The following is a 17411-nucleotide window of genomic DNA, read 5'->3' as shown; positions in this document are numbered from 1 at the left end:
CAAATGGACCTAACTAGCCTACAATAATCACCGACAAAATAAGTTAAATGAGAAAATTGTACTAAAGGAACGTTTGCATAATAACTAAAAAGAAATTATTTTGACAAGTGATATAAATAGATTTATTAAAATAATTTTAAAAAAATTATGAGAGTTATAAGTTAATTTTGTAAAGTTTTCGCAAGCTTGCTTAACAAAATCCAACAGCCAATTGCTTCGACGAACTTCATATTATAGGTATATATCTGCGTATAAATATCTTGTAATTAAAGAAAATACAACAGTAAGTTAGATCTTACTGGTCCACATAAAGAAAAGAAAAGAAGTGTTTGACTGTTCGAAACACATTTATTCCTACCATTAAGGAGCCTAGCTTGTTTCAAGAACGGCATATGAAAACATAAATGAAAAGGAGTGAATTACGAGACATAACGAGAGATAATAAAAACCATATAATGGAATCAGCACAAGCTGTGGTACAAATATTTCAAGGCAAATATATTCACATTTGTAAAACATAGCATGCATCTTCCCGAATAAATTTCATACTAATAATGACATAAGATATCGAGCAAATTAAGTAAGAGATATCAAATTATATTATGGTAAATGCAAATGAGAGATCTTAAACTACCATGATCGGTCCCTAAAGGAGGCAAACACAATGCTTAATTGTGCACATACATTATATTTATATAGACCAATTAATAACAATGCTCAGTTATTTTTTTCTTTTGAGCAATATTAACAATGCTCAACTGAGAAAACATGAAAGTTGAAGAAATTAAAGTTGGGCCCCCCAAGGGCTGAAGAAACCTACACCGAAGGGGCAAAGTCAAACCCAGAAATGGACCACGCGTTTCCGTTTGCTAATCTGTTACAGTGGTCAACGCATGTCACTTGTACTAACAAAAATGTTATATGGTAACAAAACGTTAAACACTGTCCTCGAGTTAGTATAGCAAAAATTAAATGGCTAATATTGACATTGTTGATCTATATTGATGACTTTTTAATATTCAATAAAAATTTATAACATCTCACATGTAGATACCGTGTCCATAACTCTTATTTTTATTTTTGATAATAAATTACATAAAAAAACTTAATAGTCATAATAATTCTTTGCTAAAAGATATGATATAAATATTCGTGAAAGAGCATTTCACTATTATAAGTAAAAGCTTATGATTACAAAATGAGACACATATTTTTCTTTTCCGGTAATTATTAGAGAAGATAAAAAATAATTTTACATAAAGACTTGAAAGATAAAAAAAAAAAAAATTTCTTCTCCAAATTTTTTTTATTAAGTACACTTCTACTTTGATGTTAATTTTTATTTCTTCAAAATTTTACATAAAAGTCTTCAAATTTTTTCATTCCAATTTCAACACGTTAGACTAACAATGACATTAATTTTGAAGAAAAGTTCATTTTATTTCTATATTCTTAATTATATGCAACTTGGATCTTAATTTTTGAAAGTGTACAATATGTCACTCTATTTTTAAAAGTGTAAAAAAATATTTTTGTTACTCAGCCATCCAATCTTTCTATTTCTTGAACAAAAATATTTTAAAAAATGTTCCCTGCCAAGAAGGAAGAAAATAAGAATTTGAAGATATTTTTGTTAAAAAAAACAGAAAAATTAGACAGCTGATTATAAGAAAGGATTTTGTTTTTTTGCATAATTTAAAAATTACACGTCGTGTTACACACTTTCAAGAGTTAATATCTAAACTGCATGTAACATACATGCAGGTAAAATATATATTTTTCTTAATTTTACAACAAATGGTTGACCAAGGCCAGGATTCAATGAGTGTAAAAAGCCCGATTACAGTGACTCACTTTTTATCCAAATGCTTAGATAAAATTACTAAGATACAATGGGGTTTTTGGCGTTTCTTGATTTGTCAATAGTGTTTCTCTTGCTTAATCCAGTGTTCACTTCCACATTTACAAACAGTTTTCATTTGATTCAGCATACACAATGTCATGAAGATGAAAGCTATGCCCTGTTGAAATTTAATGCAGGCTCTATGATTAGTAAGTTTGCTTCTCATAATTCTCTAAGTTATCCTAAAATAGCATCTTGGAATGCAAACATGGATTGTTGCTTATGGGATGGCATTGAATGTGATGAGTCCACACATAATGTAATTGCCATTGATCTTAGAAGCAGCCACCTCTATGGTTCAGTGCATGCTAATTGTAATCTTTTTTCTCCTATGCACCTTCAAAATCTTGATCTTTCTGATAATGATTTCAATTACTCTCAAATCCTATCTAGAATAGGTGAACTTTCAAAGCTAAGATATATGAACCTTTCTCATGCCAATTTTCTTGGTGAAATTCTTCAACAAGTTTCACATTTGTCCAAGTTAGTTTCTCTTGATTTAGACATAAAATGCTTTGAATTTCAAAATATCCACTCTAAAAATCTTAATTCAAAACTCAACTAATCTTGAAATATTTCGTTTTCGTTACGTGAACATTTCATCATCTGTACTTTATATACTCACAAATCTTACATCTTTACCACATCTCACTCTTTACCATTGTGAACTTTATGAAAAATTTTCAGTTGGAATATTCTATCTTCGAAACTTAAGAATTATAAATTTAGGATTTAACCAAAACTTCAAGGATAAATTTCTTGATTTTCACTCAAGTGTATTTATTAGTGTGTTACATCTCGCTGACACAAGTTTGAAATAACATTAACATATTACGTTAAATAATATGTGTGAAATATGACATAATATATACTATGTTATTTTACATGTGTAAACGAGTAAATATAGTCAAACAATAATTATTGTAATTTTTCTTTTTTTTCACTAAAGAATCCTAATTTTTCTTATAAATCTTAAGATTCAAATTGTAATTATTCACCTGTTGAAGTTTGAGATAGTTGAATTTAGCAAATTTGAACAGTGCAATAAGCAATGTTTTAGGGTTTTTTTTATTATTTTTTAATGCTTCATGTTGCTCTTACCTGTTCAAGGTATTGGAGAAAGCATAAGAAGGTGGACATGAATGTCATCAAGCACTAAGGTAAATTCTTTGTGGTTTGTGCTTTCTATACTGTCACAATTCCCCCATTATTCATAAGGACCAGAAATGTGATAACATTTTTGTCAATGGGAATAATGGACAAGTTAAGATTATTGGATTGGTGATTGTCATGCAACAACCAACAATTAAGATTTGTGAATTGGATTTAGGAATAACTTAAGGCTTTTTGTCAAAGAAAAAGAAAAAGTTGTAGGTAATAAATTAAGAATAAATACGTAAAACAATTATAATCATTTATTTTAGTAGTAGAGTTAGTAGTATATTTAAAAAATATATAAATATCTTTTAATAACTTAATATAATTTTAAAAAAGTATTCAATGTTAATATAAATTTAGAAGTGTCATAACAGGCACTAAATTTACTTGTCTATTCACAGTATTTGAATTTATAAACTAAAATATCTGACAAATATGAAATACAGATATTAACATTACGTTCTACCTCATAATCAAAATAAAGACTTAGTCCTTTATTATTTATTATATCTTTCCGTGAAAGGCAATTTGATTGGTCAATTTCTTTTGGTTGTTTTTTTTTTTTTTTGTTTAAAATATTTTCGTACTATATAGCACTTCTCCAAATGAAATACATGACGAGATCAAGAAGACAAAATGCTTTATAAAATTGCATCAAGACAATCCAAATTTGCTGGGTCCCAATTGATTCTACCCAGCGGTCGTTTTGGCTACGGAATTGAAGAGATATATAGTTAGATTGAAGATATATATTACCCCAAATGAATGGCTTGAAATCGTAAACGGTAAGACATCACATAACCATAGAACGTAAACCCCGAGTGAAATAATAGAGACAGATGTATATACATACAATACAGAAACTCCCAAGTGATGGAAAAGTTTGCGGATGATAGTGAAGAAAACCTCAGAATCCTCACTGTACAATCAAGCTTCAAATAGACCTTATGTTGGATTGAAGTGTTTTGGTAAAACACACGTTTGAATGCCAGAAATACAGACAAGATTAAGTAACTACAATACAAAATTGCAAACTCTACTGTATATAACCGTCAAGTGCATCAAACAAAACTTTTCAGAAACTCATAATCGAAACCATAGGCTTTTCAAGGTGATCAAATTAGTCCCACAATTAGCCCAAGACAAACATCAGAAACAGTCTCTCACCCAGAGTGCACGACACGGTCTTTAATTGATTAATATTTTCATTAAAAATTAAACATTTTCAATAGTTATAAATGTGAATGCGTGTGAATTAAAATTGCTGTATAACCAGTCGATTATTTTAGTATAAAAATAACTTACACACCCCACTTTTTGTATGAATCTTTCAGCTTAAAACGCTAAGATACAATCGTACAATGTCTCTTGTTATATTACCACAGCGTCTTCTCCTTCATTCACTTTTCTTATTCACAATTACTGATAGTTTTTAGTGTGGGTGAGATGAGTAAGATAGTTGAAATGTGTTAGTAGGAATAGTTAAAAATAGTAGTTGAAGAAGTTTTAGTAAGAGACTCAAGAGATGGAGAATTGATGTTTATGATTAATTCTTCTTCATTGCATTTACAATGAGGTAGCATGCCTATTTATAGGCATCATCCACCATTTGGTTCAATATACTAGAGCTATCTAGAAACTTGAAGATTTACAATATTCTAGAACTTTCTCTAGAAGCATCTACATATTAGAAGATACAATTAGTTTTTCCTAGATCGTTCTTAGTATTTTTTCTAGACTATTCTAAAAATTTGTATCAATTTCTAATACTCCTCCTTGATGCAAATTTCTGTAACTCCAAGTTTCGTGCGTAGCTGTTCAAATTTTGGTCTTGGTAGTGCTTTAGTAAAAATGTCTGCAACTTGATCTTCGGTTGTGCAATACTCGAGCTTGATTTCTTTAGTTCCTTCTGTTTCCCTGATAAAGTGATATTTGATTGCTATGTGTTTTGTTCTACTATGATGCACTGGATTCTTTGTCATTGCTATAGCTGATTTGTTGTCGCAGTAGATTGTAGTAGGCTCATTTTGTTTTTCTCCCATTTCTTCAAGTATTCTTCGTAACCATATTGTTTGACTTGTAGTCTCAGCAGCTGCTACATATTTTGCTTCTGCTGTTGATTGCGCAACTGTTGCTTGCTTCTTTGAAGCCCATGAGATTGTTCCTGATCCTAGTGAAAAGGCATAACCAGATGTGCTTTTCATGTCGTCTATCGATCCTGCCCAGTCACTGTCAGTGTAGCCAAGTAACTTTGAGTTACTCATAGTTTGGTACCATATACCATACTCCTTTGTACCTTGTAGATATCTTAGGATTCGTTTTGCTGTTCCAAAATGAATTTGGCTTGGACTTTGCATGAATCTTGAAAGAAGACTTACAGCATACATTATGTCTGGTCGTGTGGTTGTGAGATATAGTAAGCTTCCAATCAAACTACTGTAGCGTGATGCATCAGCTTCTGGTGCTCCATCATTTTTCTTCAATTTCTCATTTGTCACCAATGGAGTGATAACCGTCTTACATCCATTCATCTTAAATTTCTTGAGTAATGCTTCAACATATTTCTTTTGTGAGATAAATATTCCTTCTTTCTTTTGTTTTACCTCTATTCCGAGAAAGTAGTTCATCAAGCCAAGGTCGGTCATTTCGAAGGTCTTCATCATATCTTCTTTAAACTTAGCTATCATCTCCATATTGTTCCCTGTGCAGATAAAATCATCTACATATAAGGAGACAATGAGTATGTCATACTGACCTTGGATCTTGGTGTATAAGGTTGTCTCACTTTTGCTCCTCCTGAATCCTTGATGTGTAAAGTATTGATCGATTTTACTGTACCATGCTCGTGGAGCTTGCTTTAATCCATATAGAGCTTTTTTCAGTCTTAGTACTTTGCCTTCATTACCTTTGCTGACGAAGCCTTGCGGTTGCTCCACATAAATCTCTTCTTAAAGAATGCCATTGAGAAAGGCAGATTTTACATCGAGTTGATAAATGTTCCATCCTTTTTGTGCAGCAAGAGCAATCAGAGTTCTTATAGTATCCAGGCGAGCAACTGGAGCAAATGTCTCGTTGTAATCAACTCTAAGTTGTTGTGAGTATCCTTTAGCTACCAGCCTTGCCTTGTACTTTTGTATGGTGCCATCGGGATTAAGCTTGGTCTTATAGACTCATTTTACCCCAATGATATCTTTATCTGTGGGGCAATCTACTAGCTCTCATGTGTTATTTTTCTCAATCATTTTTATTTCTTCTTCCATTGCCTTGACCCATACTTCTTGTTTTGACGCTGCTTCAAAGCTCTCAGGTTCAGTTATGGCCAGGTTACAAGTCTCGTATATATCTACCAAAGATCTAACTCGTCTTGGAGTAGACTCTAGTGAGGAATGTTGTTGTTGTGGAGGTGAGAAATTCTCACCTGAGACTTCTTCAATTTCTTGAGGTTGCTGCATTGGTATGGAAACATTTTTCTGAACCTTTTCATCTTTTCAATTCCAAGCAGCATTTTCATCAACTTCAACATCTTGACTAATGGTGAGCTTTTTGGTTTGCAAGTTGTAGACTCGATATCCTTTTGACTGTGTGCTATATCCCAAGAAGATACCTCGTACGGTTTTGTCTTCTAGTTTGTGTCTCTTCTCTTCTGGAATGTGTATGTAGCAAATTGATCCGAAAACCCTTAGATGTTTTGCTGATGGTTTTTGCCCACTCCAAGCTTCAATTGGAGTTTTATCTTGGACAGCCTTAGTTGGACATTTGTTAAGTATGTAGACAGCAGTATAAACTGCTTCAGCCCAGAAAGTATTTGGCAATTCTTTCTCCTTCAGCATGGATCTAGCCATCTCTATTACCGTGCAGTTTTTCCTCTCAGTTACTCCATTTTGTTGTGGAGTATATGCGACAGTAAGTTGTCGTTGAATGCCTTCATCCTCACAGAATTTATCAAACTCTTGAGATGTATACTCTTTGCCACGATCACTTCTTAATACTTTTATCTGTTTACCACTTTGCTTCTCGACAAGGGCCTTAAACTTCTTGAAAATTCCAAAGACTTCTTACTTTACTTTGATGAAGTAGACCCAAGTCATTCTAGAAAAATCATCGATGAAAAGGATAAAATACCTGTTATCATGTAGTGATGGTGTCCGCATTGGTCCGCAAATATCTGTATGAATAAGCTCCAATAAGTCTTTTGCTCTCCAAGCTTTTCCAGTAGAAAATGACAATCGATGTTGCTTGCCAAGGAGACATCCTTCACAAGCTTCATTATTTTCTTCAAGATATGGAAGATCATTCATCATATTCTTTTGATGTAGTAGTTTTAAGGCATGAGTATTGAAGTGGCCAAATCTTCGATGTCAAAGTCGTGAAGTATCAACTTCTGCTTTCATGGCAATATTAGCGCCTTGTTGTCATATATCTTACATGTGTCCCCTTTGAAGTGAAGAGAATAACCTTTCTCCATCATTTGGCCAATACTTAAGAAATTTTCCTTGAGGTTGGGGACTAGTAAGACATCAGTAATAAGTTTCGTACCCTTCTTTGTCTCCACTATAATAGTGCCTTTGCCTTTTGACTCAGCGATAGTACCGTTCCCCATTCGAACTTTCACTTTGATGGATTCGTCGATATCCTTGAAGATGTTTATATCTTTGGCCATGTGATTGCTGCAACCGCTATCCAAGTACCAATTTCCACTCGTTTCAGTACTGGGATCTTGGGTAGCATAGAAAAGATGTGGTTCTCGATCATCCTTTTCAGCGAAATTTGCTTTATACTTGTTTTTGTTGCGACAATACTTTTCCACATGTCCAAATTTCTTGCAGTGTCGACATTGTGGTTTTCCACGATACCGACATTCTTCTTTAGCATGATTTGTCCTCTTACAAATACCACATGGAGGGTATTTATCTTGATTGTTTCTAGAGAAATTTCTAGAATTCTCTTTGTTTCTAGAAGTTTCTCCATTATTCTTTCTTGCTTCATTCCCTTTATTCTGATACCGTAATTTGAGCTTTGATTGAAAGGCATTTTCTATTGAGTCCTCATCATGCCTTTTCAACCTTTGCTCATAAGCTTCAAGGGACCCTACCAACTCTGTCACTGATAAAGTAGATAGGTCCTTTGTTTGCTCAATAGTGGTGACAATTGGATTATACTTACAGGGAATTGTGATTAGTAATTTCTCAACAACCTTTTTGTCAAGAATATTCTCCCCATAAGCTCTCATTTGGTTAACCATTTCTTTTATTTTGGAATAATAATCCTTGACGGTCTCAGACTCTTTCATTTTTAATAATTCAAACTCTCACCGTAGAGTTTGGAGTTTTATAGCGCGTACCTTTTCGCTTCCTTCAAACTCCTCCTGCAGCGTACTTCATGCTTCTTTGGCTGTTGTAGCACCCATTATTCTTGGAAAAATTGCATCAGTCACAGCTTGTTGTAGAGTAAACAAGGCCTTTGAATCCTTTTATTTATTCTCTTTCAATTCTTTTCTTTGAGCTGCAGTAAGGGATGATATGTCTGAGGGAGTAGTGAATCCTTCTTCCACAATATCCCACAAATCTTGGAACGTGAAATATGTTTTCATTTTTGTGCTCCAAAAATCATAATTTTCACCATTGAAAATGGGGACAGGAAGAGATAATGGTTGAGTAGTGCTAGCCATGGGTTAGGAAATTTTTGGAAGTGGTTTATTTTAATTTTGAAATAGTATGGTAATATTTTTATGCCCAGTAGATGACTGAACATAGCTCTGATGCCACTGATAGTTTTTAGTGTGGGTGAGATGAGTAAGATAGTTGAAATGTGTTAGTAGGAATAGTTAAAAATAGTAGTTGAAGAAGTTTTAGTAAGAGACTCAAGAGATGGAGAATTGATGTTTATGATTACTTCTTCTTCATTGCATTTACAATGAGGTAGCATGCCTATTTATAGGCATCATCCACCATTTGGTTCAATATACTAGAGCTATCTAGAAACTTGAAGATTTAAAATATTCTAGAACTTTCTCTAGAAGCATCTACAGACTAGAAGATACAATTAGTTTTTTCTATATTGTTCTTAATATTTTTTCTAGACTATTCTAGAAATTTGTATCAATTTCTAATAATTACTACTAGTTTTCCGTTTGCTCGGTCCATGCGATGTCATGAACATGAAAGTCATGCCTTGTTGCTATTTAAGGAAGGCTTTGTCATTAATAAACATGCTTCTCAATACCCTTTGAGTCATCCTAAAATAACATCATGGAATGTAACCACAGATTGCTGCTCATGGGATGGCATCGAATGTGATGAGTCCACAGGTCATGTGATTGGCATTGATGTTAGTAGCAGTCAGCTCTATGGTTCAGTGTATGCTAATAGCAGTATCTTTTCCCTGGTTCACCTTCAAAGGCTTCATCTTGCTGATAATAACTTCAATTACTCTCAAATCCCATCAAGGATAGGTGAGTTTTCAAAGCTAAGATATTTCAACCTTTCTGAAGCCAATTTTGTTGGTGAAATCCCACAAGAAGTTTCACGTTTGTCCAAGTTAATCTCTCTTCATATAGGCACTTTTTTATTTCTTCCGGATGTACCCAATCCTTTACATTTAAAAATTGGTTATAATTCCATCTTCCAAACTTGAGATCTGTGGATTTGGGATATAACCGAAACCTCAAAGGTAAATTTCCTGATTTTTCCACAAGTCCACTCATTAGGAAGTCACGCCTGAGAAACACAAGTTTCTATGGTACACTGCCTTCATCCATTAGGAATCTTAAATCTTTGGAGCGGTTATCAATTTCACTATGCAACTTTTCAGGGACTATTCCTACTTCACTTGGAAACCTTACTCAGCTTACTGTTGTTTGCAATCTAACACTAGCAAGTGCACTAGGATTGCAGCAAGTGATGAGTAAATTTAAGATCAGAATATCGTCTCCACAGGGAATTTAGGTTTCAAGTACCACTTCACATAATTATAACCATTTGAGCCATACGAATTTTTGAAGGAGATTTGTAACATATAACAGCAATAAACCAAAGCGATTAAAGCAAAGAACTTGCAGAGAAACAGAGTATAAGATTTGTGATAAAATGAAATAGCAATGAAGGATAGTTAGGAATTTACTTCACAAGAATATCAATATCAATCCAATTAAATCCTCTGAACATTCAAGCAATTGAATAATTGACAATCAGTTTCACATATATCTAGCCAAAGGTTAATTCCTTAACTCATTGATCCTAACAATCCACTAAACCTCCCTAATCCCTTAGGTGAGATTCAATTTCAGGTTGCATTAAGAATTAGAACTATAAGATTGCAGAATTAGGTCTCCTTATCCCTAAGAAATTCCTAAACTCTGGTTGCCAATTCAGATCGGAGCAAACAATCCAATTCCCATTGGTAAAGATTCCTCTTGATTAATCAAATGAATTTCCATTCAGAGATTGCATGAAAAGCAGAATTAACAACTCAATTAATCCAAGAACTTAAAGTTCAGAAGATAAAGTCGAATCAATACATCAATTCGAGTTCCATAAACCCCTAACTATGGGAAATTAAGCACACATTGCAACAAAAACAGAGAAAGAAGAAGAAGAAGATGAAGAAGAATGCAAAGCAGCCATGGCCACGAGCTCCAATCCGATCCCTCTTCTTGGAGCTTCAAGCTTCGACCCCAATCTTCTCTCCACTCTCTCTCAACGAGACTCTAACTAACAAAACAGAAAATGAGCAAAAAGATCCCAGTTTCGCGCTTCAATCAGGTATTTATAGAAACCCAGTTCTGCGCGTTGTCACTTTTCTTCACAAGAGTAACCACGCAGAAGCTTTATGTAGTGCGCGTGTTCACTTTCAAGAGCAAGAGTAACCACGCGCAACTTGCAGAGTTGAAGGCTTCTCTGAAACATTCACTTTTGTTCATAATAGTGGCAACGAAGGAGGTCAAGGGCTGCGCGTGATCACTTTCGTGAGTAATAGTAACCACGTGCAAGCTGTCCTGATACAAGTGCCTCTAGAACGCTCACTTTCGTTGGCGAAAGTGACAACGCGCAGCTCATCAGGAATGAAGTCTCTCTGGAACGTTCACTTTCGCCAGCGAAAGTGATAACGCACACTGGCAACGCTCACTTTCACTAACAATAGTGATAACGCCCAGGTTGCAACCCATAATTCTTGTATTTTGGAGTCCAGCATTGCCATTCTTCCTCTTCCTTCCCATTGATTCTCCATTTCCATGACTTTTGCTCTTATTCCTTCAAAACAAGATAAATTCCTTAAGAACTAAGCATAAATTCTACAAATGCGAAAATAACTACAAATTGAATTAAAACTTTCAATCATTCTCTTTTTCTGAGTTTTTCTGCTTTCTTCATATATTTTTCTTGTTAAATGAGCTAGAATTATGCTAAAATATCAGTAAAAATATGGATTCATCACTTACAGATCTTGCTATTCAATACAACTACTTCAAGGGCCACCTTTCTTCATTCTTGGCAAATCTTACCAATTTACAAACCCTGACAGTTGGTTATAATGACTTCACTACTGAGAGCAATGCATGGATTTGTAAGCTATCAGGAATAAATATTTTGGATCTAAGCTTCATTAATATCGGTACCAAGATTCCATCGTGTTTTGTGAATCTCACTCAGCTATCTATTTTAACTTACCCCATTCCAATGTAGGTGGAGAAATTTCTTCTTGGATGATGAATTTAACCAATTTAAATATCATGGACCTTTCGCTAAATAATCTTCATGGTGAAATTCCAAACTCTCTCTTGAAGCTTGAGAACATAGAAACTATTTATCTATCCCATAACTTGTTGGAGGGGGAATTAGAGCTTGACAAGCTTCTAGAGCTCAAAATGCTTGATCATGTTGATTTATCTTTCAACAAATTGTCATTAATTAGTGGAAAAAAATCCTTCCAATGCAAGTTTTTCTCGAATACAACTGTTAGCTTTGTCTTCATGTAATTTGGTTGAAGTACCAAAATTTCTGCGAGACCTGAGCGAGCTAGAATATCTTATCATCCCATACAATAATGTCATGTCACTCCCTAGTTGGATGTGGGAAAAAACAAATCTTCGCGGCTTAATTGTATCCAACAATTCAATAACTGGAAACATACCCCCACTCATATGCAATTTGAAACTTCTTATGCATCTTGATTTGTCGTCTAACAGCTTGAGTGGCATGATCCCTTCATGTTTTGGAAGTTTTAGCCAATCTCTTAGAGTTTTGATGCTACATGGAAACAATTTGTCTAGCCCCATTCCTCAAACATATACGATAACAAGTGGCCTGAGAATGATTGATTTAAGCCATAACAAGCTGCAGGGTCAGCTGCCAAGAGCATTGGTGAAGTGTAGAATGCTAGAGTATCTTGATGTGAGTGAGAACCACATAAATGATTCATTTCCCTTTTGGTTGGGATCTCTTCCTGAGTTGAAAGTTGTTGCTTTACATAATAATCTTTTGCATGGATCTTTATGGTGCCTTACTACATGCATATTTCCTAAACTTCACATCATTGATCTTTCTCACAATATGTTCTCTGGAAGTTTTCCTTCAGAAATGATCCAAAATTGGAAATCCATGAAAGCTTCCAACGTGAGTGAATTACAATATGAGGATCCGACCTACGTTAAAATGGGGGGACAGTATTGGTGCTTTGAGTGTGATGGTTATTCATATACAATGTCTAACAAAGGGATGATTTTGGTTTATAAAGGGCTTCAAAGGTCTTATTACAATTTGATAAGCATTGATATTTCAAGTAACAAAATCTCTGGAGAGATTCCACAAGTCTTGGGAGACTTGTATGGTCTTGTTTCTCTCAACTTGTCCAACAACATGCTTTCTGGAAGCATTCCATCCTCTTTAGGGAAGCTTTCACACCTTGAATCGTTAGACCTTTCTTTGAACAGTTTGTCAGGGAAAATTCTCCAACAACTAACACAACTCACCTTTCTATCATTCTTGAATGTTTCCTTTAACAATCTCTCAGGTCCTATACCACAAAACAAACAGTTTTCAACATTTCGAGAGAATTCATTTGAAGGAAATCAAGGACTATGTGAGGATCAGCTATTGAAGAAATGTGAGGAGGATCATTCAAGGTCAGAGTCAAACATTGACGGTGATCAAGACTTAGGATCTTTTCTTGAATTTGATTGAAAAGTAGGTTTGATTGGTTACGGGGGAGGACTTGTTGTGGGAGTGACATTGGGAAGCACTTACAGTCCTGCAATAATAGCATTTCTCAAGAAGTTGAGTATATTGTGTCAGAAATAAGAATTTGGTCTTGCGGACTCTTCTTGCCTTTGTACTTTTACGCTCTTTATTCGTTCTAGTTTCCATTTTAGTTATTTGCATTTGACTTTTTGAGTGTGCTTTGTACTCTTTAATGTTATGTTTGAATTCATACAAAGAATGAACTGAATGAAATAAATTAAAATGGCGAATATTTAAAGATTTTAATATGCATGTCTCTAACTTGTATTGAATAACTTAGGCAATTTTAGACTCAAGCCCTATTACTTAAAGTCTTGCTCTTGAAAATAGTCTTGGTCCTGATATATGCAATATGATTTTCTGAGTGAATGCATAAGATTAACTTATTTAAATTTCTCAACTTCTCCAATTGCATGATACTTCACCTTAATATGTATTTGTAGGCAAGTTTATTTGTCAAAAAATTATAAAGAATTTTAAAATAAATTTTTGAAATATCATTTTATAAAAATTGTTTTTAAGTATAAATAATATCTTAATTTAATTGTTTGAACTTAAGATACATAGAATTTAATAAAATAAAGATTCAAGTAATTAAAAGAAAATAAAACAACACAACATATGATAATAAACTAGTCGAGATGAATTCTTGTGCTAAAGATTTTACCTTTACACTTCTTTATATTTACTTTTAGATTAATTTCAATTTCAATTTTCTTATGATTGTCAATCACTTGTATACTAAATTTATTAACACCTAATGATCATGTAACGTTAAAAGTCTTTTCCTAAAGTCATTACTTCTAAGGGTCATGTAAGATAAAAGAAAGAGAAAATATAAAGAGTTTATGAGCTATCAATTTAATAACGATTGAAAGAGAAGAACTAGGTCGGGTCCACCTAAAGTTTTGTCTCATCTTATCTTATAAATCCATTAACTATAACCAATATAGTCGCCTACAATATAATTCATTATGGTATGTTTGAGAGTTGTCAATTTTAAACATACAAATATAGTGCAATAGGATAAATATCAATTAAGAAATGAAATTTAAATTATTATCAAGCGTAAAGTTCACATAAAGTTATGCAAAAGATCCACTGTAGTCTTAACTATGAATTTAGCTAGACATAATAAAATAAACAATAAAAATAATTGTAAAGAAACTCATAATTATTCAAAGAGTAGAAAAATTAGGGGCTTGCAAAGAGATATCTGAGAAAAAATTTTGTTTTCTTCAAGATAGTAGATCCTTGGCTCAAATCTCTCTAAAAAGACACATAATGTTAGATTTATTTTCAAAAAAAAAACTTAGTATTTAAAAATAAGTTATAATACAAATTTGTACTACAATTTAATTTTTAAAAACTAAAAATTATTTTTAAATATAAATCAAACATGGACTAAGACTTTCTCCACAACTTTTCAATAATTTATTTCTTCACCTAATATTCTGATTTGTATAATCACCTTAGAGAATTTATCATAAAACTCCTTCGCTATTTTGCTTCAAACTATCTTCTTAAATTCAATACCTTCATCCTTCTTGTTCTTTCACTACGTTGGAACTCTTCCTTGAATTAGTCTTAAGTCTCTTTTGTAGTTTCAAGATTCAGAAAGAATCTTGACATGTAGTGCTGCTTGTATGATGACAAGTACTTTGCCCTCTTTAGCTACTTTTTCACTGTAAAATCTTATCTGAACTATCCTTGAGTTGTTTGATAAAGAAGTTGGATTGCTTCCTTCTTGCACCACATCCCACAGATTTTGAGCCTTCAAATAAGTTCTCATTTTTGCAGGCCCACAAATCATAGTTTTCTACCACAAATGTTGGAGGTGGAGACAAGGAGTTGTTGTTGGATGCTATTTTGGTGGGTAGTTTTTTTGTGAATAGGTTTCCTTGACAGACCTTAAAGATCAATGAAGCTCTTGATACCATGTAAGAAAAACAGAACTAGAGGAAATGAAGAAAAAATAAAACACCCAACTTTTGGGGTAGTTCTTTTCTTTCTTTTTTTTCATTCATACACTGTTGCATTCATGTACAGTTCTCTTGGTAGACGAAATACAACATTACAAGCAAAATGGAATGTACATCATTTACTTTGCAACCCAATCTTCAGATTTTGGGTTATCACCCTATTTTACCTATGAGACTAAACAAGTTACTAAACCAAGAAAATATAAAAGTATCGTTTCTAACTGATTTCACATCCTAAAATATCAAGAATCTAACAAAAGCAATGCTTTGAAGGTGATTGACTTGAGCAATAACAATCTGCACAGCATTGGTCAACTGTGGAATGCTAGAGTATCTTGACAAGCCATAACCATATCAATGATTCATTTCCATTTTGGCTAGGAGCTTTACCTGAGTTGAAGGTTATGGCTTTGCGAAATAATAAATTTTATGGAGCCATAAGGTGCTCCATGAACAGGAGGTGCATTTCCCAAGCTTCGCATCATTGATCTTTCTCACAATGAGTTCTCAGGAAATTCGCCTTCAGAAATGATCAAGAATTGGAAATCAATGAAAGCTTCCAACAGCTGTCAATTACAGTACGATCAATGGTATCTTTGGTATGAGCAGAAGGGACAATATTGGACGGAATTCGATAGTTACTCATTCACAATGTCTAACAAAGGGGCCATGTCGCCATGATGATCTATACAAAGCTTCAACAGTTTTTCACCAAGATAATAACCATTGATATTTCAGTAACAGAATCTCTGGAGAGATTCAGAAATCATGGGACATTTGAAGGGTCTTGTTTTGCTCAACTTGTCCATAACATCTTTACTGGCAGCGTTCCATCCTCATTACGGAAGCTTTCAAACCTTGAAGCATTGAACTTTTCTTTCAACAATTTGTCAGGGAAGATTCACCAACAACTAACACAACTCACCTTTCTGTCATTCTTTAATTTTTCCTTTAACAATCTCTCAGGTCCTATACCACAAAATAAGCAGTTTTCAACATTCCAAGACAATTCATTTGTGGGAAACCAAAGACTTTGTGGGAATCAGTTGTTGAAGAAATGTGAGGATCATGCAAGGCATTCATTAACCCATCTTCTGCCTTTCTTGGTGATCAAGATTCAGGACCTTTATTTATATTTGACTGGAAAGTAGCAGTGATTGGGTATGCAGGTGGACTTGTTATGAGAGTACCATTAGGATGGACATTCAGTCCAGAGAAACTTGCATGGCTTAAAAGGGTCTGGTGAGTAGAAAACGAGAGATTGGACTTGTGGAGAAATTGTCTTTGTGGTTTTCATTGTTTTCCTTTTCCTTTCGGCTATTGTAATTGCAATTAATAAGAGTGCTTTTTTTTGTCAAAAAAAAAGTGTTTTATGCAGTATAGTAGTTGTCTTCTTTTCTTATTTGCTCCCATGGTTACATTATATTTGTACCTGTATTAAATTATGCTAAATAATCTATATCAAATGGAAATATGCATGATCTGTTTGCTTTATATAATGCAATTCTTTAACTAGAAGACTACGATATTGAAATTCTTTTTTTCCTCCGTAGTATCGCATGTAGTATGCTCTAATTCTCTGTTGAAGTATAGTGATAACTCAATACATAAGGTAACAGCAAGAGTTCAAGTAAGTGAGTAAAGAAAATAATGTAAAAGGCAGTAGGCTTGAATAAGCTGAATAGCACTCTGTCAATTATATATCCTTCTTCAATATTAAAGCCACTTGTAACATCTACTGCCACAAATGTACTGTACGAAGTTCGATTTAACAATATCTATAGGAAAAGTTTAATTTTCAGCTTCTAAATTGAATAGCCAATCAAAAGATAGGCATGCTTAAGTTACACAAATTAAAAGCATATATATTATTCATGTATATCTCTGTTACAAAATTTACAAACATAAAAGCCAATTCATGACTTAGCATAACAGAACACATATACTTGCACCAAAATTGTCTGGCAGGCTAAATTACAGCTTATTAGAGATTTGCACGTGATTATTGACAATTACAACTATAATTATAAATCACCGAAAACCACAACTAATAAGAAGAAATTAATCAAGTGGAGAGTAGAGGGAATAAATCACCAAAAACATACATCTCAATTGTGATTGCCGCAGCTAAAT

At 33.6% G+C, this 17411-nt stretch overlaps 1 pseudogene; it reads left to right on the top strand.

The window, feature by feature from the left end:
- The first annotated feature begins 1892 nt into the window (after positions 1 to 1892).
- On the top strand, positions 1893 to 16524 carry LOC113862525 (annotated as a pseudogene).
- The last annotated feature ends 887 nt before the right edge of the window (positions 16525 to 17411 follow it).

Source organism: Abrus precatorius, unplaced genomic scaffold, assembly GCF_003935025.1.
Source record: "Abrus precatorius isolate BTA unplaced genomic scaffold, Abrus_2018 Scaffold3, whole genome shotgun sequence".
Lineage (NCBI taxonomy): Eukaryota > Viridiplantae > Streptophyta > Magnoliopsida > Fabales > Fabaceae > Abrus > Abrus precatorius.
The sequence above is the reverse complement of the archived record's forward strand: the minus strand, read 5'-3'. Positions and strand labels throughout refer to the sequence as shown.